This window comes from Artibeus jamaicensis, unplaced genomic scaffold (genome assembly GCF_021234435.1).
Source record: "Artibeus jamaicensis isolate MK-2021 breed Jamaican fruit bat unplaced genomic scaffold, CSHL_Jam_final contig_447, whole genome shotgun sequence".
Taxonomy (NCBI): domain Eukaryota; kingdom Metazoa; phylum Chordata; class Mammalia; order Chiroptera; family Phyllostomidae; genus Artibeus; species Artibeus jamaicensis.
The window spans coordinates 161,936-187,580 of NW_026521834.1; the positions used below are offsets into that span (position 1 = coordinate 161,936).

Here is a 25,645-nt window from a genome sequence, read left to right on the forward strand (position 1 = left end):
TCTGCTCTGGGAAGAAACTCATTAAGAACCATCTTAGAAGGCAGATGTCCAACTGGGCACATATATGTATACAAATGAAATCCTTGCCCAGAAGACCAGAAAAGGCAGGCCTGCAGCAGGGATTTAGCTGTGTTCTGAAGAAGCAAATCTCTTCTCCAGTCTTGGGCATTCTACCACCTCCATGACTCACCTCCTCTCATTCCAGCAAGTCTTGCACAGGAATTTAATTTATGAGTCCTGTTCAGAGGTCTTTAAGTAAACAGTGCTATCAGTCCTTTTAGTTACTCAGACAAGCTTAATATCAGACCCTAGGGAGGAAGCTAATGACTTGTAGCTATTTTGCTATTGTTTTTCGAAAACAATTAGATTTCCTTTCTGATTAGCCTCAGAATTCCTTCTTTACAAATTAAAGCACTGGAGCCAAGGGAGGGTTGAACTCACCAACTTAGTAGCACAATGCTCCAGGGCAAGATCCCCTTTCTGTAACAAGTTAAGAAGCTTTGTGGGGGTGGAAGGCAGGCAGCTCTGAAGACAGAAGACCCCTTTGGGAATGGAAGGAATCTCTGTGCCTCTGCTTCTGTCCTGAGATCTCACCTCCACCCCATGAAATGTAATGATAATGAAGGTGTATAGTTTCTAAAGAACAAACTTGTGAAGTGGGTGTTATTATGATAATTTTACACACAAGGATGTTGAGGCTCAGTGGTTTGCCTGAGATCACACAAGTAAGAACAGGGTTGAGATTCTGTCTCCAGTCTTCTGACTTTTGCATCTTCATGTTAGATGAGAATCTACATTTGAAATTCACTGGGTGTAGGGTTTAAGTGACAGATCTCTGTCCCTTCTTCTCCTCTCCTAATAGTCACATATTCCAAAGTTGGGGTTAGATTAAATATGGTGTTGGGGGAGCTATTTCTTAACTTTCCTCTTGCCAGAGAGGCACAATGGAGGTTCTCAGCTGAGTGGCTGGTCACTATGAACCACAACAAATGATCCCCACTGGCTTTCTCCGGAAATCCAAACCCCATTACAAAGACACCTTGACTCCTTTTTATGGTGCTCATGGGATTTATTTTTAAAGGAAAGTGGACTTTCTTACTTTTTGCCATTGTTCATCATTACTCTGACCTCTACCCTTAGAAGTAAAGATGGTAACACTCTGATCTTTTGTACCACTTTGTACATGTGCCTATTTTAGCACTCATTATATTGCATTGTATGTATTGGTGCACAGAGCTCTCTCCCCACCTTGTATGCTCATTTATCTTGTGTGCTCAGTATTTGCACATGGTATATCCTTAGTATACTGTCTGTGAATTAATGATTAGTGAATGAATGACTTTACAGAACAGGTGTTGTTTCTTAGACTGTGGGAAGAGGATGCTGTGAGGGAAGTGTAGGCTACCTGGAAAAGCAATTTTCATGTTCTTATGTATAGAAGGACAGTTATATGTAAAAGTTACCTTTGGATGTATGCAGTGTACAACCTGCATATCTGTATCTGGTAGCCTTGCTCAAAGGAGGCAGTGAATGTAGGCATAATGGTTACAGCTATAATAATAGTAACACCAAGTTTCTATGGTAAAACTTTTAACTCTTTCCAAAGTAGTCTGTCATCTATAACATAATTTTGATCTTCAGAACAGATGTATGATTTATTTTATGCTGTAGCTATGGATTTTTCCATGTCTATTTATCATCTATCAATCTAGGCATGCATGTTTTATATGTGTACTGTATGTATATAAGTCCTTTTATTGAATCTTTTATTTAACACTCACTACATACAAATATATATATAAAAAATTCAATTTCACAACCAATCTATAAATTTGATATTGACTTTCATTATCCTAATTTATCAGTGTGCCAGATGCAATTTTAAGGGAGAAAAAAAATTCCTCTACCCTGTAGGTTCATTATTTGGGGACATGCAAATTAAACCAACAAAAGAAAATTAACAGCAGAGAAAAAGGTTTAGTCATCTGCATAGAGAGCTAACAAAAGTAGCAAGTTTACTAAATGATTAAAGTTAGATACTTATATATTTAATTTATTGGTAGTAGAAAAAAGAGGAAAAATGGATTCTGTGGGAGGAATAAGTAGGTGTATTTAAGGAAAGACAAATAAGATTTGGGAGAACTAATGAGAGATAAAAGAGTTAATGTTTATTCATGAAAGCTTAGTTGTCTTCCCATCTTCATGGCCATTGCAACTCCCTCAGAGAGGGGATTTATGGCAGCCTTATTTCCCCAAAGATGCTACTTTCACTCAGATAAAGGAAGAACCAAAAGGCTTCTTTCTGCATCTGATGACCCTCAGATACCAGCTTGAAAATCTTCATACCAATTTTGGGTTTCCAAATGGGTTCTTATATGGCAAAAGAAGGCTGCACAACTGCTACATGGTGAAGTCCAGATCTCACTCTTAATCACGAGGTATTTGGCCTCTAGTTCATTCTACCTTGACGATTTGCCTGACTGAATGTAAAACTAATCTTAATAAGAAACTAATCTTAAATATCTCCTGCCTCAGATCTAGAGGGCAAATACCATACCAACATCTCCAGGGAAAGGTCCTAGCTTTTGCCTTATGATGCAGTCCCTGGACTTGGGACTGGCAGAAATCCAATGAGGCTGCATCCATATGTTACCTTCATGTCCCGACTTCACTGGGAGAGAATCAGACTTGGCCAATACCAGATTCCTTCTCCTCCTCTTCTTACATTCATAGTGGCCTTTGACCCAAGCTCACCACAAAAAGTTAAGTTTGGGATCCCAAAAGATCACATCTGCCTCACACCCAAACAGAGGTATGGATGTGACTTTAACCTTTTCTTTGGGATTAAAACCCAAGATCTTGCTATGTATTGGGAGTAGATTCATAGGCCAAAGAACCAGGAACAAGGAAGTCTGTGTTTCTTTTGCTTCCTGCTTCTTGGAACAGAATGTTCTTGTCCACCTTAGTCACTCTCTGGATAGTAAAAGTCTTAAAGGGGACAGCTTATTTATGTCCATATCTCCACCAGCAGAAAAATGTAACCTCAGTCCAGTAACTATGGCTCCAATTACCCATTTATGTCCTCCAATGAGGCACAAGGGACTCATTGCTCTTGCAATTAGATGCTGACAGAACTTACTTGCATGTGTTATCATTGTAGGCTGTAAGGGAGAAGACTCTTTAAACTGATGAACAAAAAAAAAGGTTTTAAGTATATTTACAATGTTGTGTTGGGCCACATTCATAGCCTGGGCTGCATGCAGCCCGTGTGCCGTGGGTTGGACACTCCATTAACCCATTTCCCAAATGACCTTTTTCCTCACATAATCTAACATTATCATCATTATGCATTCAGGACAAATATATATAGAATATTGCATTTATACTAATTGTTTTGTGTAATTAGCTTTTTTTCTGCAACTCAATGTCAACTTCTTGTGGACAAGGGATGGCCCTTGTCTCCCACTTAGGATAGGCTGGGCCCAGAGGAGTAGCCAATGAAACCTTGTCCAAGAGACCCTAACAGATGGTTCCAGTGGTCTTCAGAAGGCCATTTTCCTGTTTTTCATCTCCAAGTAAAAGAATGTAAAGTGTGCCTTGATCAAAGCCTGGCACACATGTTGAATGAAGTATATTTTGCTATCCCATTCCTACAGACTTTTCTTACAGGTGTTTTTTTTTTAACAGTTCTTTGACCAGATTTGGTTTCCTCTCTGATTCTTCTCCAAGTTCTGCACATTTTTAAATGTGTGGAACACAGATCTCAGCACCTTTTTTCTAAGACCCTTCATTAACCTGAACATGAAGATAAAGGGAAGGGCAGGAGAGATCCTCAGTTTCTACCCTTGGCCCTTGCCCTACCCTTCATTTTGGGGGGCATTTGGCATCTGCTCATGATGTCTTTCCTAGATATGTGGTGACTTGGGTTTGTTTTCAGTGGGAGTTTGCATACTTGGACACAGAATTTGACCTCATGTTCTTCACCCTCTTGAGGATCCTAAGCTTATTCACCTATGAAAAATACTGCCCACTGAGGACACAGTTTTGTAGAATGTTGGAATGTTTGTGAATGGTGCTATATGTGAAGGTGATAATGTGGAACAAAGGAATGGATCTGGATCCTGATCTTGCCTCTGCCACTCACTTTACTGTGCATAACATTGACAAGTGGATTTGACTCTCTAGGCCTCAGAGGGTCTCTGGCTGTCTCAGATGAACTCTGGGGTTTTCTTCTAGTTGTCACAATCAGTGGGCTCTTGCTCATTGGTTGTCTGGTTTCTGTCCACTCACAGTAATCTCTGTCATTGATATTTATCCAACTCCAGTGCATTCATAGCCATGGGCTTCAGTTGAGAAGTTGAGGAAAGGAGTTGACAATAAGGAGGGTTGCCTCAAAATTTTCAAATTTGCTCACCAGTGACAGTGATTAAAAGGAGACTGACAACCTTACTTCCATTGGCTTAAGTCCAGTTGAGACATCTCTCTCTATATATATATTTTTAATAATAAATTTTATTTAGCTATTTTTCAAGTACATTTTTTAATCTATTTCTCCCATCCCACCCTCCCACCCTGTCTCCCCACTGCCTCCAATTTCCCCTCCCCCAGTCCTCATCCCTGTGTCTTTCATACTTGTTCCTCAAAATCCCTCCCCTTTTCCCCCTTAAATTCCCTTCCCTCTCCCCTCTGGTCACTGCCCACTTGTTCTCTATTTCAGTGTCTTTGTTTTTATTCTGTTTGCTTGTTTGTTTTATTCTTTAGCTTCCTGTCAAAGGTGAGATCATATGGTATTTGTCTTTCAATGCCTGACCTATTTCACTCAGCATAATGCTTTCCAGTTCCATCCATGTTGTTGCAAAGGCTAGTAGCTCCTTCTTTCTCTCTGCTGCATAGAATTCCATTGTGTATATGTACCACAATTTTTTGATCCATTCATTTACTGATGGGCACCTAGGTTGCTTCCAGCTCTTGGCTATTGTAAATTGTGCTGCTATGAACATTGTGGTGCATAGGTTCTTTGAAATTGATGTTTTAGGATTCTTGGGATATAATCCTAGCAGTGGAATTGGGGTCAAAAGGCAGGTCAATTTTTATTTTTCTGAGAAAATTCCATACTGTTTTCCATAATGGTTGTACCAGTCTGCAATCCCACCAACAGTGAACTAAGGTCCCCTTTTCCCCACAACCTCTCCAACATTTGTTGTTTGTTGCTTTGTTTATGATAGCCATCCTGACTGGTGTAAAGTGGTATCTCATTGTGGTTTTAATTTGCATCTCTCTGATAGCTAATGATATTGAGCATCTCTTCATGTGTCTCTGGATATTCTGTATGTCCTCTTTAGAGAAGTGTCTGTTCGAGTCCTTTTCCCATTTTTTAATTGGGTTCAATGTCTTCCTAGAGTGGAGTCAAGTAAGTTCTTTGTATATTTTGGAGATTAAACCTTTGTCTGAGGTATCATTGGCAAATATGTTTTCCCATACAGTTGGTTGTCTTTTTAATTTCATACTGTTTTCTTTAGCCCTGCAGAAGTTTTTTATTTTGATGAGATCCCATTTGTTTATTCTTTGCTTTATATTCCTTGCTCTAGGGGACATATCCGTAAAAATGTTGCTGCGTGGAATATCTGAGATTTTCTTGCCAATGTTCTCCTCTAGGATTTTAATGGTGTCACGGCTTATATTTAAGTCTTTTATCCATCTTGAATTTATTTTGGAGTATGGTGTAACTTGGTGCTCAAGTTTCATTTTTTTGCACGTAGCTGTCCAGTTCTCCCAACACCATTGGCTGAAGAGGCTATCTTTACTCCATTTTATGTTACTACCCCCTTTGTCAAATATTAATTGACTGTAGAGAGTTGAGTTGATTTCTGGGCTCTCTGTTCTGTTCCATTGGTCTATGTGCCTGTTTTTATGCCAGTACAAGGCTGTTTTGATTACAGTGGCTTTGTAATACAGTTTGATATCAGGTATTGGGATCCCTCCTACTTTGTTCTTCTTTCTCAAAAGAGCAGCAGCTATTTGGGCTCGTTTATGGTTCCATATAAATTTTTGAAGTGTTTGTTCTATGTCTGTGAAATATGCCATTGGTACTTTAATAGGTATTACATTGAATCTGTATATTGCTTTGGGTAGTATGGACATTTTGATGATGTTAATTCTTCCAATCCATGAACAAGGGATATGTTTCCATTTGTTTGTGTCTTCCTTGATTTCGTTCTTCAGGGCTGTGTAGTTTTCTCCATACAGGTTTTTTACCTCCTTAGTTAGGTTTATTCCCAGATATTTTATTTTTGTTTTTGGTATATCGAATGGGATTTTTTTCCTTGATTTCTGCTTCTGCTGATTCATTGTTAGTATACAAAAATGCCTTTGATTTCTGGATATTGACTTTGTAACCTGCTGTTTTGCCAAATTCATTAATTAGTTTGAGCAGTTTTTGGGTAGAGTCTATAGGATTTTCCATGTACACTATCATGTCATCTGCAAACAGTGACAGTTTTGCTTCCTCCTTTCCTTTTTGGATGCCTTTTATTTCCTTTTCCTGCCTGATTGCTGTGGCCAAAACTTCTAATACTATATTGAATAGAAATGGTGAAAGTGGACATCCTTGTCTTGTTCCTGATCTTAGTGGAAAAGCTTTTAGTTTTTGCCCATTGAGTATGATATTGGCTGTAGGTCTCTCATAAATGGCCTTTATTATATTGAGGAATGCTCCCTGTATTCCCACTTTGCTGAGTGTTTTTATCATAAATGGGTGTTGTACCTTATCAAAAGCTTTTTCTGCGTCTATGGATATGATCATGTGGTTTTTGTCTTTGCTTTTGTTTATGTGATGAATTACATTTACTGTTTTGCAAATGTTGAACCATCCTTGCATCCCTGGGATGAATCCCACCTGGTCATGGTGTATAATCTTTTGGATATATTGTTGGATGCGATTTGCCAATATTTTGTTGAGGATTTTAGCATCTATGTTCATCAGCAATATTGGCCTGAAGTTTTCTTTCTTTGTTGTATCTCTATCTGGTTTTGGAATTAGGATGATGCTGGCTTCATAAAAGGAGTTTGGGAGTTTTCCATCCTTCTGGATTTTTTGGAATAGTCTGTGAAGAATGGGGGTTAGCTCTTCCTTAAGTGCTTTGTAGAATTCTCCTGTGAACCCATCTGGTCCGGGGCTTTTGTGTGATGGGAGTTTTCTGATTGCTGTTTCAATTTCTTTTGCTGTTATTGGTCTATTCAGGTGTTCTACTTCTTTTTCATTGAGTTTTGAGAGATTATATTTTTCTAGAAATGTGTCCATTTCCCCTAGGTTTTCAAATTTCTTGGCATACAGTTCTTCATAGTAATTTGTTACAATCCTTTCTATTTCTGTGGTATCAGTTGTAATCTCTCCTCTTTCATTTCTGATTGTGTTTATGTGTGTCCATTCCCTTCTTTTCTTGATGAGCCTACTTAAAGGCTTGTCTATTTTGTTTATCTTTTCAAAGAACCAACTCCTGGATTCATTGATCCTTAGAATTGTACTTTTAGTCTCTATGTCATTTAGTTCTGCTCTGATCTTAGTTATTTCCTTCCTTCTACTTGCTTTGGGCTGTTTTTGTTGTTATTCCTCGAGTTCTTGCAGGTGTAGAGTAAGGTCATTTGTTTGAAATGTTTGTGTTTTCTTTAGGTAGGCCTGTATTGCTATAAACTTCCCTCTCAGGACTGCCTTCGCTGTGTCCCATAATTTTGGGGTTGTTGTGAGATCATTTTCGTTTGTTTCCAGAAACTTTTTGATTTCTTCCCTAATTTCATTCTTGACCCATTCATTGTTTAATAGCATACCATTCAGTCTCCATGATTTTGGGTATTTTGGGTTTTTTCCTTTGGGGTTGGTTTCCAGTTTTAGTCCCTTGTGGTCAGAGAAAATGCTTGGTATGATTTCAATATTCTTGAATTTGTTGAGGCTCGTTTTGTGTCCTATCATGTGGTCTATCTTTGAGAATGTTCCATGTGCATTTGAAAAGAATGTGTATTTAGCTTCTTTGGGGTGAAGAGCTCTGTATATATCAGTTAGGTCCATTTCATCAAGGGTGTTGTTTAATGCTGCAATATCTTTGTTGATATTTTGTTTGGAAGATCTGTCCATTTTTAATAGTGGGGTGTTAAAATTCCCCACTATAATTGTGTTGCTGTCTATATCTTCCTTGAATGCCTCTAAGATTTTCTTTATATATTTTGGTGCTCCTATGTTGGGTGCATATATATTTATGATTTTAATGTCTTCTTGGTGGATTCTTCTCTTGAGTATTATAAAGTGACCTTCTGGGTCACTCTTTATGGCTCTTTTTTTGAAGTCTATTTTGTCTGATATGAGAATTGCTACCCCAGCTTTTTTTTCTTGTCCATTTGCTTGGAAAATTTGTTTCCTTCCTTTCACTTTTAGTCTGTGATGGTCTTTTGTCCTGAGGTGGGTCTCATGTAGGCAGCATATGTGTGGGTCATACTTTCTTATCCATGACGCTATTCTGTGTCTTTTGATTGGAGCATTTAATCCATTTACATTTAAGGTTATTATTGATAGGTACTTATTCATTGCCATTTTTGTACCTGTGTTCCTCTCTGTCTGTCTCTTTTCCTTCCTTTCCTTAAAGCAGACCTTTTAGTATTTCTTGTAGAGCTGGCTTGGTGGCAGCAAAGTCTTTTAGACTTCTTTTGTCTTGGAAGCTCTTTATTTGGCTTTCTATCTTGATTGAGAGCCTTGCTGGGTAAAGTAGCCTTGGTTGTAGGCCTCTGTTTCTCATTACTTGGAATATTTCTTGCCATTCTCTTCTTGCTTGGAGCGTTTCCATTGAGAAGTTAGTGGCTAATCATATTGGGACTCCCTTGTATGTTATTTCTTTTTTCTCCCTTGCTGCCTTTAAGATTCTCTCTTTGTCTTGGAATTTTGCCATTTTAATGATGATGTGTCTTGAAGTGGGCCTCTTTGGGTCCCTCTTGAGTGGGACTCTGTGTGATTCCTGGATTTGTGTGACTTTTTCTTTTATCAAATTAGGGAAATTTTCTCTCATTACTCTTTCAAATATGTTTTCTATCCCTTGTTCTTTTTCTTCTCCTTCTGGTATTCCTATTATTTGGATATTATTACGTTTCATATTGTCTTGCATTTCTCTTAATCTCTCTTCATTCTTTCTGAGCCTCTTTTCCCTTTCCTGTTCTTTCTGTGAGATGCTTTCTACTTTGTCCTCTAATTCACTAATCCTATCTTCTGTTTCATCTACCCTATTTTTAATTCTTTCCACTGTGTTTTTTAATTCAGAAATTGTATTCTTCATTTCCTCTTGGCCCTTGCTAATAATTTCCATTTCCTTTTTCATGTTGATATAGTTCACAGCGACATCATTGTAGCTTCCCTGTAGTTTCTGGTAGCTGATTGTGAGCTCTTTGAACTTCCTGATAACCAGTGCTTTGAATTCAGTATCTGATAGTTGGCGTGCCTCTATTTCATCTAACATTCTTTCTGAGGATTCCTCCTTTCCTTTCATTTGGGGATTGTTTCTTTGTCTTCCCATTGTTTGTGAGACTCTTCTTGTTAGCTTCAGCTTCTTAGATTAATCTGTTTTGACACCCTGGGTTTATGGTGTGAACTTTTGTGGTGGAATGCCTGTGAATTATAGTGGTGCAGCCTCTTTTGGTTATCCTGTTGTTCTCTGCTTCCACCTACTCAAATATGCAGCAACTTTTGGCTTCTCTCCTACAACAATGTGCAATTTGTCCCTCTGACTCTACTATTGGGAGGCCTCTTCTATGGGTCTTTTCATATTTTCAAGTTGATTGTGTCTCTTGTGGGTAAAAGAAAGAAATGACAATGAAAGAAATAAAAGGAAGAAAGAAAAAATAGTAGGGGAATGGAAGAAAGAACAGTAAGTTTAGAAAGAAAAGAAAAAGAAATAAAACAGAAAATCCAGGAAAAGAGGACAAAAGTATGGAAAGATGAAACAGTAATAAAATTTAAAAGAAATAACAGATTACTTTAAAAAAGCAAAAAGATAAAGAAAAGGAATGGAGAAGGAAGAAAGGTAAAACAAAAAGAAAGAATAAAAATAAAATAAAGTAAAAAAACAAACAAACAAAAAAACCCAAAAAACAAAAAAACTCACAAACAAAAATGATCTCTCAAAAACAACATCAGAAAAGGAAATGTCACTTGTTGGCTTCAAACTAGCCGAACCGGTTTTTCTGGTTGCAGTTGGCTGAGGGTCGATTGTTGTGATTTTTTCAGCCAGCCCCTCTCAGGATCCAGACACTTGGCACCTCTCCCCTACTCCCTACAATGGGGAACTAGGACTTCCTCACAGCGCTCCCCTCCCAGGGGTTACCGCCATAGGCTGGTTTGCTGTGTTTGCAGGCACCTGCACCGGCTCAGTTGCCTGGTTCCCTCGGGATTGAGCACAGACCTGCCCCCGTTCTGTTGGGAAGCCCCAGGCCCTCTGCCCAATCCTGGGCTCCCTGCCAAGCTGGGTGTGAAGCAGACCAGGCTGCCGTGTCTACTGGATTCAGAGCCCCAGGCTGCACCTCTGAGTTCTCTTGGGCTGGCAACCACAGAGTCCTTGGTTGGGGCCCTTTGTCCTCCGCACCCTCTCCACAAACTCTATCAAACAAGTCTCTCCTGGCACCCCACCTTGCTTGGCCAGAAAGGGAGGGGGTTGAGGGTCTCAGCTCTTTTCCCAGGACCCCTCAGCGCCCGGGGCTTCCAGATAGTCTGAGGGGGGTGGACTGGAAGTCGGGAGCCGATCTGAGGACTGGGCGCTGACCTAGAAACTCTGTGTGCACGTCATGGCATGCTGCGTGGTGTGTATCCCTTCTGCTCCTGTGTTTGTCTGGGTCCCCTGGCCAACCTCTGCCCAAAAAAAAAAAAAAAAAAAACACCTAGGGATGGAGCAGCACCACGCCGGGCGCTGGACCCAGAACTGTGTGCAGGCTGAAATCTCCTCTGCTCCCCTCTGGTTGGGTCTCTTGGCAGGTCCAGGCCCAAAAATCCTAGGGAGGGAGCTTTCCGGGCGCTGAACGTTGGCCTAGGTGCCCTTAGGCACCCGCCCAGACACACTGCATGTGGAGCGACTTGTTCCCCAAATTGCGCGCAGGCTGAAATTTCTTCTACACCTCTTTGCCTGGGCCACTTGGCCTGCCTGGCGGAAAACTCCCAGGGAGGAAGCCGTCCGGGTGCTGAACGCTGTCCCAGGCGCTGTTTGGCACTCTCCCAAACACAGTTACCACCAGGCGCTGGACCTCCGAGCTATGCACAGACTGAAATCACCTGTGCTCCCCTCTGGTTGGGCCACTTGGCAGGCCCCTGGCCCAAAAATCCTAGGGAGGGAGCTGTCTGGGCGCTGAAGGCTGTCCCAAGCGCCACTGGGCTCTCGCTACTGGGCGCTGGTTCCCCTACCCTGCACCGGCTGTTTCTCCCTGCTCCGTCCCAGAGACTACTGTACTGCTGCTGTCTCCCTACTGTCTGGTTGCTCCGTGACCGATGAGGTTTCTGGTCTCTTATTTTCATATATGCTTGGCAACTGCTGGCTTGCTGGCCTCACCTCCTTCGATCGGATAGGTTTCTCTCTCTTTTGTACTAGGAACTGGTATCTGCTCCGTCCTAGTCTACCGCCATCTTGAAACTCCTATATATATTTTTTAAAGATTTTATTTGTTTGTCTTTAGAGGGGAAAGGAAGGAGAGAGGGGGAGAAACATCAATGTATGGTTGCCTTTCGTGCGTCCCCTGCTGGGAATTGGCCTGCAGGGAACAGGCCTGCAACCCAGGCATGTGCCCTGACTGGGAATCAAACCGCGACTGTCTGGTTTGCAGGCCTGTGCTCAATCCACTGAGCTACACCAGCCAGCTTCTATATATTTTAAAAAAATGTTTTTTATTTATGCTATTACAGTTGTCCCGATTTTTCTCTCTTTTCCCTGCTCTACCTAGCCACCGTCCACTCCCCCAGGCAATACCCGCATCATTGTCCAAGTATATGGGTCATCCATATATGTTCTTTGACTAATATCTTCCCCTTCTTTCAACCATTACTTTGTTCTCCCATTCCTGCTTATACTTGTCAGTGTGTTTCATGTTTCTATGACTGAATCTATTTTGCATGTTAGTTCATTTTGTTAATTAGATTCCACTTACGAATGAGATCATATGGTATTTGTCTTTTACTGACTGGTTGATTGCACTTGGCATAATAATCTCCAGTTCCATTCATGGTGTCACAAAGCGTAAGAATTCCTTTTTTTTTTAGTGTTGCATAATCTATTGTGTAAATGTACCATGGCTTTTTTATCTAGTCATCTGCTGATGGGCACTCAGACTGTTTCCAAATCTTAGTTATTATAAATAACATCACTATGAACATAGAGGTGCATATAGTCATTTGAATTGATGTTTCAGGATTCAGTGTAAGAATATGCACTGCCATATATTCCCAGCAATTAAATCACAGGGTCAAAAGGCAGTTCCATTTGTAATTTTTTGGGAAAATTCCATACTGTTTTCTACAGTGGCTGCATCAGTCTGCATTCTCACCAACAGTACACAAAGGTTCCCTTTTCTCCACATCCTTGCCAGTACTTGTTGTTTGTTGATTTAATATAATGATAGCTATTTTGGCAGTCATGAGGTGATAACTTATTATTGTGATTTTTAATTTACACCTCTCTGATAGCTTGTGAAGCTGAACATTTTTCACGTCTATGGGTTATCCGTACATCCTCCTTGGAGAAGTATCTGGTTCCTTTGCTCATTTTTAATTGGATTGTTTGTCTTCCTTGTGTTGAGTAGTATAAACTCTTTATGTATTTTGGACTTTAAACCCTTCTAATATATCCCTGACAAATGTGTTTCTCCATACAGTAGGCTCTCTTTTCATTTTGATGATGGTTCTTCTAGTTATGCAGAAGCTTTTAAATTTGATGTAGTCTGATTTGCTTATTTTTTCCTTTGTCTCCACTACCCTAGGAAATATATCAGTAAAAATATTGCTATGTGAGATAACTGAAATTTTACTGCCTATGATTTCCTCTAGAATTTTCATGGTATTGTGATTTATATTTAAGTCTTTTACCCCTTTTGAGTTTATTCTGGTGTGTGGTGTAAGTTGGCAGTCTAGTTTAAATTTTTTTTGCATGTACCAGTCCAGTTTTCCCAACCCCATTTATTGATGAGACTGTCTTTGTTCCATTGTTTGCTCTTGCCTCCTTTGTCAAATATTAATTGACTGTAAGGGCAAAGGTTTATTTGTTTTAGGCTCTTTATTTTGTTCCATTGATCTATGTGTCTATTTCTATGCCAGTACCACTCTTGATTAGAGTTGCCTTCTAGTACACTTTTATACCAGATATTGTGATCCCTCCAATTTTGTTCTTCTTTCTCAAGATTGCTGAGACTATCTGGTGTCCTTTTGATTCCATATGAGTTTTTGGAATATTTGTTCTAGCTCTGTGAAATATGCCATTGGTATTTTAATAGGAATTGTGTTGACTCTATAGATTGCTTTGGGTAGTATAGCCATTTTAATGATGTTAATATTTCCAATCCATGAACATGGCATATGCTTCCATGTATTTGTATCTTCCTCTGTTTCTTTCTTCCATGTCCTGTAGTTTTCTGAATCTTTTACCTCCTTCGTTAAATTTATTCCTATGTATCTTTTCTTTTTGTTGCAATAGTAAATGGGATTGTTATCTTAGTTTCTCTTTCTAATAGTTCATTATTGGTGCATAAAAATGTCATTGATTTTTGAGTACTGATTTCTGAATCCACTACTTTTTGGAAGGATATCCTGCTAATTCATTTATTAAGTCGAGTAGTTTTTTGGTGGAACCTATAGGTTTTCCACGTACAATGTCATGTTGTCTGCAAATAATGGCAGTTTTACTTTCTTCTTTCCAATTTGAATGTGTTATTGTTTCTTCTTATCTGTTTACTATGGCTAAAACTTCCAGTACTATGTTGAATAAGAGTGGTGAAAGTGGGCATCCCTATCTTGTACCAGATTTCAAGGAAAACACTTAGTTTTTGCCCATTGAGTATAATGTTGGCTATCGGTTTTTTTGTATATGGCCTTTATATGTTGTATGATATCTCTGTCCCCACTTTGCTGAGAGTTTTTGACATAAATGGTTAGTAGATTTTATCAAATGCATTTTTTCTATTTATTAATAAAATCATGTGATTTTTGTCTTTCATGTTGTTTGCATGTTGTATAACATTTATTTATTTTGTGAATATTGTACCAACCTTGCATATTTGGAATATATCTCTTTTGACATTGGTGTATGATCTTTTCAATATGTTGTGGATCCAGTTTGCTAATATTTTGTCAAGGTTCTTGGCATCTATGTTCATCAGGAATATTCATCTCTAATTTTCTTTCTTTGTTGTGTCTTTACCTGCTTTTGGTTTTAAAGTCTACTTTTGTCAGACATAAGTATTGCTACCCCAGCTTTTTTTCTCTTTCCATTTACATGAAATATCTTTTTCCATCCTTTTGCTTTCAGTCTGTGTGTATTTTATGTTTTTGAGGTGGGTCTTTTGAAGACACCATATATATGAGTCTTCTTTACTTATCTAGTCAGCTACCATTAAGTCTTTTGATTAGAGCATTTAAGCCATTTACAAAGTGATTGTTGATGGATACATACTTATTGACATTTTATTTTTAACTGTTTTTCTCCTCTTTCTTCTTCTCCTTTTCCTTCTTCTTCAAGCAAGCCCTTTAATATTGCTTGAAATACTGGTTTGGTGGTAACAAATTCCTTTAGCTTCTTGTCTGGGAAGCTCTTATTTTTTCAGTTTTAAATAATAGCTTTGTTGGGTACATTAGCTTTGGTTGTAGGTCCTTGTTTTTCACCATCTTGAATATTTTATGCCAATCCCTTTTGGCCGGGAGTGCTTCTGTGAGAAAAGAGATGACAATCTAATGGAAGTGCCCTTGTGGGCAACTGACTGCTTTTATCTTGTAGCTTTTAAAATTCTCTCCTTGTCTTTAAGCCTTACCATCTTAATTATGATGAGTCTTGGAGTGGGCCTCTTTGTGTTCACCTTGTATGGGACACTGTGGACTTGTTTGTCTTTTTCCTTCACCAGGTTAGAAAAGTTTTTGGTCATTATCTCTTCAAATAGGTTCTCAGTTCCTTCTCTCTTCTCTTTCTGGTATCCCCATGATGAGGATGTTGTAACACTTCATGTTGTCCTAATGTTTCTTAAACTCTCTTCATATCTTTAAGTCCTTTTTCTTTTTGCTGCTTTGCTTGGGTGTTTTTTTCTACCTTGTCTTCCAAAGCACTGATTTAATCCTCTACTTTACCTAACCTACTGTTTATTCTTTCCAGTGTATTATTTATTTTAGATATTGCATTCTTTATTTTTTGACTGGTCTTTTTAAAAAATGTTTTCTCTCTCTTTTTTCATATTGTTGAGTATCCTTATAATCCTTACTCTAAACTCTTTATATGTTAAATTGCTTGCCTCCATTTTACTTAGTTCTTCTCTGGAGAACTCTCTTGTTCTTTCATTTGGGGCCTGTTTCTATGTCTTCCCATTTTGTCTGCCTCTTTGTGTTTGTTTCTATGCATTAGGTAGATCTACAAAGACTTATGTCAGACACTGTGTGTGACTGGCCCTGGGCAATCTGTTTGGAGCTACCAGAGATCCACAGCTTGTGGCTCCTCCACTGGGCCTGGGTGTGTGCAGAAAGGACCAGGCTGTGCACTGAGGTCAGCTTTACCAGCATGAAGCCTGGAGTGTGGGGAGGGTCAGTCAAGGTCTCAGATCTCCCAGATATCTGTCTTGGCCTGCAGTCTTTCTATTAGGCTTGATTTCTGAAATAGCCTCCAGCTGTATTCCTTTTCAGGGCTTTAGCTTGACATGGTTGGGCTTGAGAGATTTCTGTGGGTGGGGCTATTGCTTCCCCTGAGGCTGATGCTACTTGGATGGGATTGCTCTGCATGAGAGATGGCTTATACAGTATTGAGAATGACTCAGTGGAGGTATCCTGATGGCTGACCCTCAGCTCTCTCCTTAGAGCTACCAACCTCAGACTCTTCTTAAATGCCTGTAGTCTTCTCTGTTCTCCATCTGCTGGAGCCAAGGGCAAGTGGCTCCAAACAAAATTCTGTGCAGTGGCCCATTAGAAAACTCTCTGCACCTCTAGCCATCTGCCTGGTGAAGAAAAACCCCACTGTTTTTCACAGTCAAATGTTATTTTGGTTTCTTTCCTGGTTCTGGTGCCCTACACTGGGGAGCCAAGATTAGATGTTAGACCCCATACTTCTCAGGTGGAAACCCCCCTGGGCCACTTAAATGTCTCTCCAGAACTTAGCTGCCACCAAAGGAGCCCAGCCATCCCTCTTATAACTTTGCACTTCCTATCTATCAGTCTTGGTGTGGTGGTATGGTTTATCCCATAATTCCCTTCTTGGTTTTACAATTAGGATAAAAATGGCCTCATAAAAAGAGCTTGGAAGTCTTCCCTCCTCTTAAATTTTTTGCAATAGTTTGAGGAGAACATGTGTTAGTTCTTCATACAATGATTGGTCAAATTTGCTTCTGAAGCCACCTAGTTCAGGACATTTTTTTGCTAAGAGTTTTTTGATTACCAATTCAATTTTATTTGTTGTTATTGATTTACCTATGTTTTCTGCTTTCTGATCAGTTTTGAAAGATTGTATGTTTCTAGAAATTTATTCATTTCACCCAGGTTTTCTAATTTTTTGGCATATAGTTGTGTATAGTATTTTCTTACAATCCTTTGTATTTCTGTGGTACCAGTTGTTATTTCTCCTCCTTTATTTCTGATTTTTTGGGGGTCCTTTATCTTATTATTTTCATGATAAGTTTTGTGTAGTGGCAGTATCATAGCCAATGAGGTTTATTCGAGGCGTGATTATTGCTAATTCATGATAAAGGTTCATCAATTTTTATTTTTTCAAAGATAAAGCTTCTGGATTCATTGATCTTTTGAATTATTATTTAGTCTCTATGTCATTTATTTCCAATATGATCTTGATCATTTCCTACCTTATACTCACTCTGGACTTTTTGTTTATTGTTTTTTTCTAGTTCTTTTAGGTGTGGGCTTTGATTGTTTATTTGAGTTTTTTCTATCTTTTTCAGGTAAGACTTTAATGCTACAAACTTGCCTCCCAGGACTACATTCACTGTGTCCTGTAGATTTTGGGTTGTTTTGTGTTCATTTTCATTTGTTTCCATGTACTTTTTGATTTCTTCCTTGATGACATTGATAACCTACTCATTATTTAATAACATGCCATTTGGCTTCCATGTGTTTGAATATTTTACAGTTTTTTTTTGTTGAGGTTGATTTCTGGTCCCATGACACTGTGATCCTAGAAAATGCTTGATATAATTTCAATTTTCTTAATTTTTTGAGACTTATTTTGCGTCTCAACATATGGTCTATCTTTGATAATGATCCATGGGCACTTGCGAATAATGTGCATCTTTTGCTCTAGGATGAACTGTTTTGTAAATCTTGATTAAGTCCATTTGATCTAGTGTTTCACTTAAGGTTGCCATTTTCCTGTTGATATTTTTGTCTGGAAGATATATATTCTTTTGTGACAATGGGGTGTTAAAATCCCCTACTGTAATGTATTGATGCCATTCTCTTTTTTTTCTACTATCAAATTTTTAAATTTTATTGATTATGCCATTACAGTTGTTCTATTTCCCCCCTTCATTACCCTCCACCCTGCACACCCCTCCCCCACCATTACCCCCCTTTAGTTTATGACCATGTGTCTCAATTCCTTTAGATTCTATATTTCCCATGCTATTCTTGCCCCCCCCCATCTATTTTCTATCTACTGTCTATGCTACTTATTTTCTGTACCTTCTCCCCCTTCTCCTCCTCCCACTCCCCTGTTGCTAATCCTCCATGAGATCTTCACTTCTATGGTTCTGCTCCAGATCTAGCTGTCCTCTTAGTTTGCTTTTGTCTTAGGTGTGGTTGTTAATAACTGTGAGTTTGCTGTCCTTTCACTCTTTATCTTTTTTATCTTCTTTTTCTTAGATAAGTCCCTTTAACATTTCATATAATAAGGGCTTGGTGATGATGAACTCCTTAAATTTGATCTTATCTGAGAAGCACTTTATCTGTCCTTCCATTCTAAATGAAAACTTGGCTGGATAGAGCAATCTTGGTTGTAGGTCTTTAGATTTCATGACTTGGAATACCTCTTTCCAGCCCCTTCTTGCCTGTAAGGTCTCTTTTGAGAAATCTGCTGACAGTCTGATGGGAACTCCTTTGTAGGTGACTGTCACCTTATCTCTTGCTGCTTCTAGAATTCTGTTCTTCATTTTAATCTTGGCTAATATAATGATGATGTGCCTTGGTGTGTTCCTTCTTGGGTCCAACTTCTTTGGGACTCTCTGAGATTCCTGGATTTCCTGGAAGTCTATTTCCTTTGCCAGAATGGGGAAGTTCTCTTTTATTATTTTTTCAAATAAGGTTTCCACTCATGACTGTTCCTCTTCCCCTTCTGGTACCCCTACAATTCTGATGTTGGAACGTTTAAAGATGTCCTGGAGGTTCCGAAGTCTCTCTTCATTTTTTTGAATTCTTGTTTCTTCATATTTTTCTGTTTGGTCATTTTTTCCTTCCTTCTGGTCCACTCCCTTGATTTGAGTTCCAGTTTCCTTTTCATCACTATTGGTTCCCTGTGCATTTCCCTTCATTTCAATTAGTTTAGCCTTCATTTGTTCTTCTAATTTGTTACTAAAATCAAGCAGTTCTGTGAGCATCATGATCACCAGTGTTTTGAACTGTGCATCTGAAAGTTTGGCTATTTCTTGGTCCCTTAGACTTATGGGCTCTGGGGCTTTGAGGTGTTCTTCTTGAGCCATGTTTTGGTCTGTTCATGCCAGTTACATATGAGGAGCAGAGCCTTAGGTGTTCAACAGGGCTGGGCTGCCCAGGTTGCTGGGCTGCGACGCTGTATGTGGGGGCGGGGTCAAAGAGGGTCAATAGCGGTCCCCTCTGCTGCTTCCTGCCACTGGGACCTGCGTGGTCTATCTCAATGCTCTCTCCTTCGCTGGTTTATCTGTGCGCAAGTGTGTGACTGAGGTCAGCCTGGCGCCTTGCATCCTCACTGGGTCTGCCCGTTGCAACCCCATGCCTGGGATCCACCAACTGCCGCCTGAGCACCTGTGTCAGTCTGGTCGAGTTTTCCTGTGTGACCCCGCTCTGCCAGTTGCTGGCTTCACCCCTCTTACCGTTCTGGCTGAAGGGTTCGTTGTCGTTGGACTTCTGTATAAGTTCAATTTTCTGTGTTTTGGCTGTGTGTTTGTTTGTTTTTTTTACGAAAACTTTGTTGTCTTCAAACTTGGTTGTGCAAAAAGGTACAGTGTTTCCACCTACGCCTCCATCTTGGTGAAAGTCTTACTCTCTTTCTTAAAGTTCACCAAGATTTTCTTATATATTTAGGTACCCTTATATTGGATATATATGGGTTTATAGAAGTTATATCCTCTTGTTGGTTTTTATGTATCATGTAGTGAGCTTCTTTGTCTCTTTTTATGGCTTTTGTTTTGAAGTCTATTTTGTCAAATATAAGTATTACTACCCCAGTTTTTTCATCTTCACTTACATAAATTTTTTTATCACTTCACTTGTAACTGTGTAAATCCTTTGTCTACAAGGTGAGTCTCTCTTAGACAGCATATATATTTGTCATATTTTCATATTCATTAGTCACTTCATGTATTTTGATTATAGTATTTAGTCCATTTACATTTAAGGGTATTTGATAGGTACTTATTTACTGCCATATTTCCTCTCTATATATTTATTCTTCTTCTTAAAGCAGTCTTTTAAACATGTCTTGCAATTTTGACTGGGTGGTAATAAACTCCTTTTGCTTTTATTTATTTATTTTTTGAGTCTGGTTTTTACTTCTACTTCAATTATAAATGATGGCCTTTCTGAATAGTGTAGTTTTGCTCTTGCGTTTCCTTGCTCTTCATTAAGTTGAATACTTCATGCAATACCTCTGGCCTATAGGTTTTTTTTTTTGTTTTTTTTTTTTTGAGAAATCAGCTGACAGTTTTTTGGGAACTCCCTTGTAGGTAACTAACTATTTTCTTCTTGCTGCATTTGAGATTCTCTCTTTGTCTTTAAATCTGATGTTTTTATTATGATGGGTCTTGGTGTGGGTCTCTTCAAGTTCACCTTGATAGAGACTCTCTATGCTTCCTGAACTTGTATGACTTTTTCCTTCACTGGATTAGGGAAGTTTTCTGTCATTATTTCTTCAAAAAGGTATTCTATCCACTGTTCACTTTCTTCTCCTTCTAATATCCCTATGAAACAGATATTGTTATGTTTCATGTTGTCACAAAGTTTCTATAAATGATCCTCATTCTTTTTTAGTCTTTTTTTGTCATTGTTGACTAAATAGTTGTTTTTTTCTATTTTGTCTTCCAAATTGCTCATTTGATCTTCTTTGTTCATCTTGCCTGCTTTTAATTCCTTCTAGTGTATTCTTCATTTTATTTATTTATTTTTTAATTTTATTTAGTTACTTTTCAAGTACTTCTTTTTGTGTATTTCTCCCATCCCAGCCCCCCCACCTTTGTCTGAGGTATCATTGGCAAATATGTTTTCCCATACAGTTGGTTATCTTTTTAATTTAATACTGTTTTCTTTAGTCATGCAGAAGCTTTTTATTTTGATGAGATCCCATTTGTTTATTCTTTGCTTTATATTCCTTGCTCTAGTGGACATATCAGTAAATATGTTTCTGCGTGGAATATCTGAGATTTTCTTGCCAATGTTCTCCTCTAGGACTTTAATGGTGTTATGACTTACATTTAAGTCTTTTATCCACCTTAAATTATTTTGGTGTATGGCGTAAGTTGGTGCTCAAGTTTCATTTTTTTGCACGTAGCTGTCCAGTTCTCCCAACACCATTGGCTGAAGAGGCTATCTTTACTCCATTTTATGTTACTACCCCCTTTGTCAAATATTAATTGACTGTAGAGAGTTGGGTTGATTTCTGGGCTCTCTGTTCTGTTCCATTGGTCTATGTGCCTGTTTTTATGCCAGTACCAGGCTGTTTTGATTACAGTGGTTTTGTAATACAGTTTGATATCAGGTATTGTGATCTCTCCTACTTTGTTCTTCTTTCTCAAAAGTGCAGCTGCTATTCGGGGTTGTTTATGGTTCCATATAAAATTTGAAGTGTTTGTTCTATGTCTGTGAAATATGCCCTTGGTACTTTAATAGGTATTGCATTGAATCTGTAAATTGCTTTGGGTAGTATGGACATTTTGATGATGTTAATTCTTCCAATCCATGAACAAGGTATACGTTTCCCTTTGTTAGTATTTTCCTGATTTCTTTCTTCAGTGCTGTGTAGTTTTCTGCATACAAGTCTTTTACCTCCTTGGTTAGGTTTATTCCCAGATATTTTATTTTTCTTTTTGCTATATCGAATGGGATTTATTTCTTGATTTCTGCTTCTGCTGATTCATTGTTAGTATACAAAAATGCCTTTGATTTCTGGATATTGACTTTGTAACCAGCTGTTTTGCCAAATTCATTAATTATTCGAGCAGTTTTTGGGTAGAGTCTATAGGATTTTCCATGTACACTATCCTGTCATCTGCAAACAGTGACAGTTTTGCTTCCTCCTTTCCTATTTGGATGCCTTTTATTTCCTTTTCTTGCCTGATCACTGTGGCTAAAACTTCCAAAACTATATTGAATAGAAGTGGTGAAAGTGGACATCCTTGTCTTGTTCCTGATCTTAGTGGAAAAGCTTTTAGTTTTTGCCCATTGAGTATGATGTTGGCTGTAGGTCTCTCATATATGGCCTTTATTATATTGAGGAATGCTCCCTGTATTCCCACTTTGCTGAGTGTTTGTATCATAAATGGGTGTTGTACCTTATCAAAAGCTTTTTCCATGTCTATTGATATGATCATGTGGTTTTTGTCTTTGCTTTTGTTTATGTGATGAATTACATTTACTGATTTGCAAATGTTGAACCATCCTTGCATCCCTGGGATGAATCCCACTTGGTCTTGGTGTATGATCTTTTGGATATATTGTTGGATGGGATTTGCCAATATTTTGTTCAGGATTTTAGCATCTATGTTCATCAGCGATATTGGCCTGAAGTTTTCTTTCTTTGTTGTATCTCTATCTGGTTTTGGAATTAGGATGATGCTGGCTTCATAAAAGGAGTTTGGGAGTTTTCCATCCTTTTGGATTTTTTGGAATAGTCTGTGGAAAATAGGGGTTAGCTCTTCCTTAAGTGCTTTGTAGAATTCTCCTGTGAACCCATCTGGTCCGGGGCTTTTGTGTGATGGGAGTTTTTTGATTGCTGCTTCAATTTCTTTTGCTGTTATTGTATTCTTCATTTTAGATATTGCATTCTTCATTTCCAATTGGTTCTTATTTGTATTTTTATGTCCTTTTTCATGATGATGTAGTTTCCACTAAGTTCATTGTAGTTCTCTGTGCAACCTTAAAATCATGACTTTGAACCTTATGTCTGATAAATTGCTTGCTTTGATTTCATTTAGCTCTCTTTCTGGGGATTCCTTCTTTTGTTTTTTTTAGGAGTTGTTTCTATGTCTTCCCATTTTAACTGTCTCTTGTTGCTTGTTTTTACGTATTAGATAGGTCTGTTTTAATTCCCTGTTTTCATGAAATGGTCTTGTGTGGTAGAAATCCTTGGGACCCTATGGTGCAGTTTTCTTGATCTCCTGAGCTGCATGCTCTAGGAAAGTTCTTTGTGTGGTTTATGTGGGCTCTCCTATTGTATTTGGGTCTTGATTGTTGTTGGCCTATGGGTGAGATGTCCCCACTTGCTGGCTGACTGAGAGGCTCAACCCCAACCATGTCACATATGCTGATATATAGGTGCTGACAGAAAAAAAAACACACGCACACACAACAAAAACAAGCAAAAATACCCACCCTAACAATAGAAAACTCAGTGACAAAAGAGCAAAGAACAAGATAAGAAGAAAGAGATATAGAATAGTAAAAGAAATAAAAGAATGTGAGAAGACCAAAGAAAGAAAAATTAATATGAGTGAAGAGAAGAAAGAGAAACAGTAAGAGTAAGGAATATAAATAGAAAATGGCAAAGAAGAATAAAGAGAAAGAATAACAATAAGAAAAGGAAAGAAGAAAAACAATAGAGTAAGAAATGGAAAGAGGAAAATAAAAGATATGAAAATAGAGAAAAGAAGAAAGAAAAAATAAAATAGCTATAAAATAATTTAAATAATGGAAAAGAAAAAAAGTACAATTTTATAAGAAAGTATAGTGCCTGCCTGTTGGTTTCTTTATTTGGATACAGCTCTAATGTTGTCTGAAGCTGGTGTAACCCAATGTCAGATGCTATCCACATCTAGCCTTTGGCAGCGTGTTCGAAACTAGAAGAGACCCACAGTTTGTGGCTGTCTTCTCCAGGTTTGGCTACACAGAGGATAGGCCACACTGCACTGCAAGGCTGACTTTTATCAGCACTTGGTGTAGGGGTAGGTCAGCAAACATCTCAAGGCATTGCAGGACCCACCTCCACCTGCATCTGCCTGATGGCCTGGTCAGTTTTAGTTGCTGACCCAACATTTTCTGAGAGCACTTCTGGTGGAATTGGGAGGATGGACCCCTTGAATTTCCTGTGGCAGAGAGGTACTATTTAGACTTCAGAAAGATGGTGGGTATGTTTCCCCACTGCAAGCCACACGTCTCAGTCTGTTCCAGATTATTTCCCTGATCTTTGCAGGGAACACCTAGTAGGAAAGCTTATGGGGCCTCCAGAGCCCAGAGTTGGGTCTGTCAGAAACCAGGAGGGTGTTTTCCCTGTGAGGGGGAAAGCACCAGTCTGATTCCTAGAAAGCGTATGGAATGGCTGCTCACTAAAACCGGTCTCTGACATCCCCTGAGTCTGCCTATGTTGCTATCTCCTCAGCAGGGAGTTAAGATGCAGGGTGGGGGAAAAGATGCAGCGTAGGGTGAGCAGGGATCCCGAGGGTGAGGCTAGTCGGATGCCAGAAGATGGGACGAGTAGCACTCCAGAAGGTGAGGTAAGCAGTATCCTACATGGTGGGGTAATTGTTTTTCCCCTATGAAAGGCTTGCTCTTCTCAAGAAAAATGGCTGCTGCAGTATCAGGGGATGTCCTGGCACAGGGATCCCAGCAGCCACTCTGCTACACTTCTCTCCAGTGCCTCCCCTTCCAGACTCATCAGGGGACTGTAACCTGCACTGCCCTTCCTTCACCAAAGTCCAAGGTGAGTGCCTGTGAACAACAAAAACAACAACAAAAAATGGTGTTTTGGCCCTTTAAAAAATAGTGACTTTTTCTCCAGCAGGCTCCATTTCTCCCCAACACACAGAAACCCCACAGCTTTTCACCACTGGATGCTATTTGGGCAGCAAATTTGAGTTCTGGTGCTGCTCCATAATTGGGAGCCCAGTCTGGAGTCCACATTTTATTCCTCTCAGGGGGAAGAGCCCATAGCTGTGCAGTAACCTCAGCCTGGTACCCTTGGGAGCAGGGTCGGGTCATTGTTTTTCCCCTTTTGTGTCTCTACCCTTCCTACCATTCTCAAGGTGGTTTCTGCTTGTCCTTGGTTAAAAGTCTCCTCTTCAGGTAGTCTTTGGTTGGTTATTTCAGGCAGCTGTTCCCTTCTTTAGTTTTATTTCTAGTTTGGTTCTGGGAAGAGATAAAAGAAGGATACTCCACCACCATCTTGTGCTCCCCTCCCCAAATCTGTATGCTTATGTGGAAAGAGCAAAGAGGAGAATTCTGGCATTGGTTAAAATTTTTAATCCAAGTAACAATTTTTAAAATTGTTACTTGATTTCTCTGAACCTCAGTTTCCTCAAATGTGTGGTGGTGTAGCAATGTCTGTCTACCTTGTAGAATTGGAAATTGGATGGTTAAGTGAAATAAAAATTAAATATATCAGGTCTGTTAAGAAGGTATCCAGCCATGTAATATGAAAAATAGACATTCACTGAAGAAGATATAAGATAAAAAAAAACATTGTACATAGGACAATGATGTCTCAGTCCCCATTTGAAATAGGCAGCTTAGGACTCCATACAGTTTTCCCTATTACAATCAGCTGCCCTGTCATATTTTCCTGAATCTCATTGACAGTCTGAAATCTCCTTTAAGAGGTGATTTTAGTTTTGGGAAAAGCCAGGTATCACAGGGTGCCAAATCTGGGTGGTAGGGGACCTGAGTCACCCAGGTGATTTGATGTTTTGCCAAAAACTCTGCACAAGACGATGCATGAATGGGCATGTTGTCATGAAGCTGTCAATCACCAGGCACCCATAACTGTAGCCTTCTGAATCATCCAAATAGTTTCTGTGGAAGAATGTTCAAGCTTAAAGCTCAATTTGATGCAGATCTGTTGCTCTACCTTCTCAGTCATTTTGACTGCGACAGCCACACAGTACACACACTCACTCAATGGCCTGTACCACCCCAGATAACTGGTACAGTGAAGTCATCATTATTCACATGTGGACATTCCTGTACATTCTCCTTGGCTGCCAGGTTACAACAGTGTTGTACAAACCATTCTTATTATATTAACAATGGCTGAACTTTTTCAGG

General features: G+C 39.1%; 1 protein-coding gene and 1 pseudogene across 2 annotated transcripts in view; both read left to right on the forward strand.

The window, feature by feature from the left end:
• Positions 1-25,645, forward strand: part of GJA5 (gap junction protein alpha 5) — a 73,286-nt gene that overhangs the window by 29,361 nt on the left and 18,280 nt on the right. Inside the window, exon 1 of one of the 2 annotated variants that reach the window (XM_037145411.2) lies at positions 24,265-24,305. The exons of the other annotated variant lie outside the window; for it this stretch is intronic. The gene's annotated coding sequence lies outside the window, so the exon portion shown is untranslated. Of the gene's footprint in view, positions 1-24,264; positions 24,306-25,645 lie in introns of those variants that run through there. 2 annotated transcript variants of the gene reach the window in all.
• On the forward strand, positions 16,868-16,990 carry LOC119049426 (uncharacterized; annotated as a pseudogene).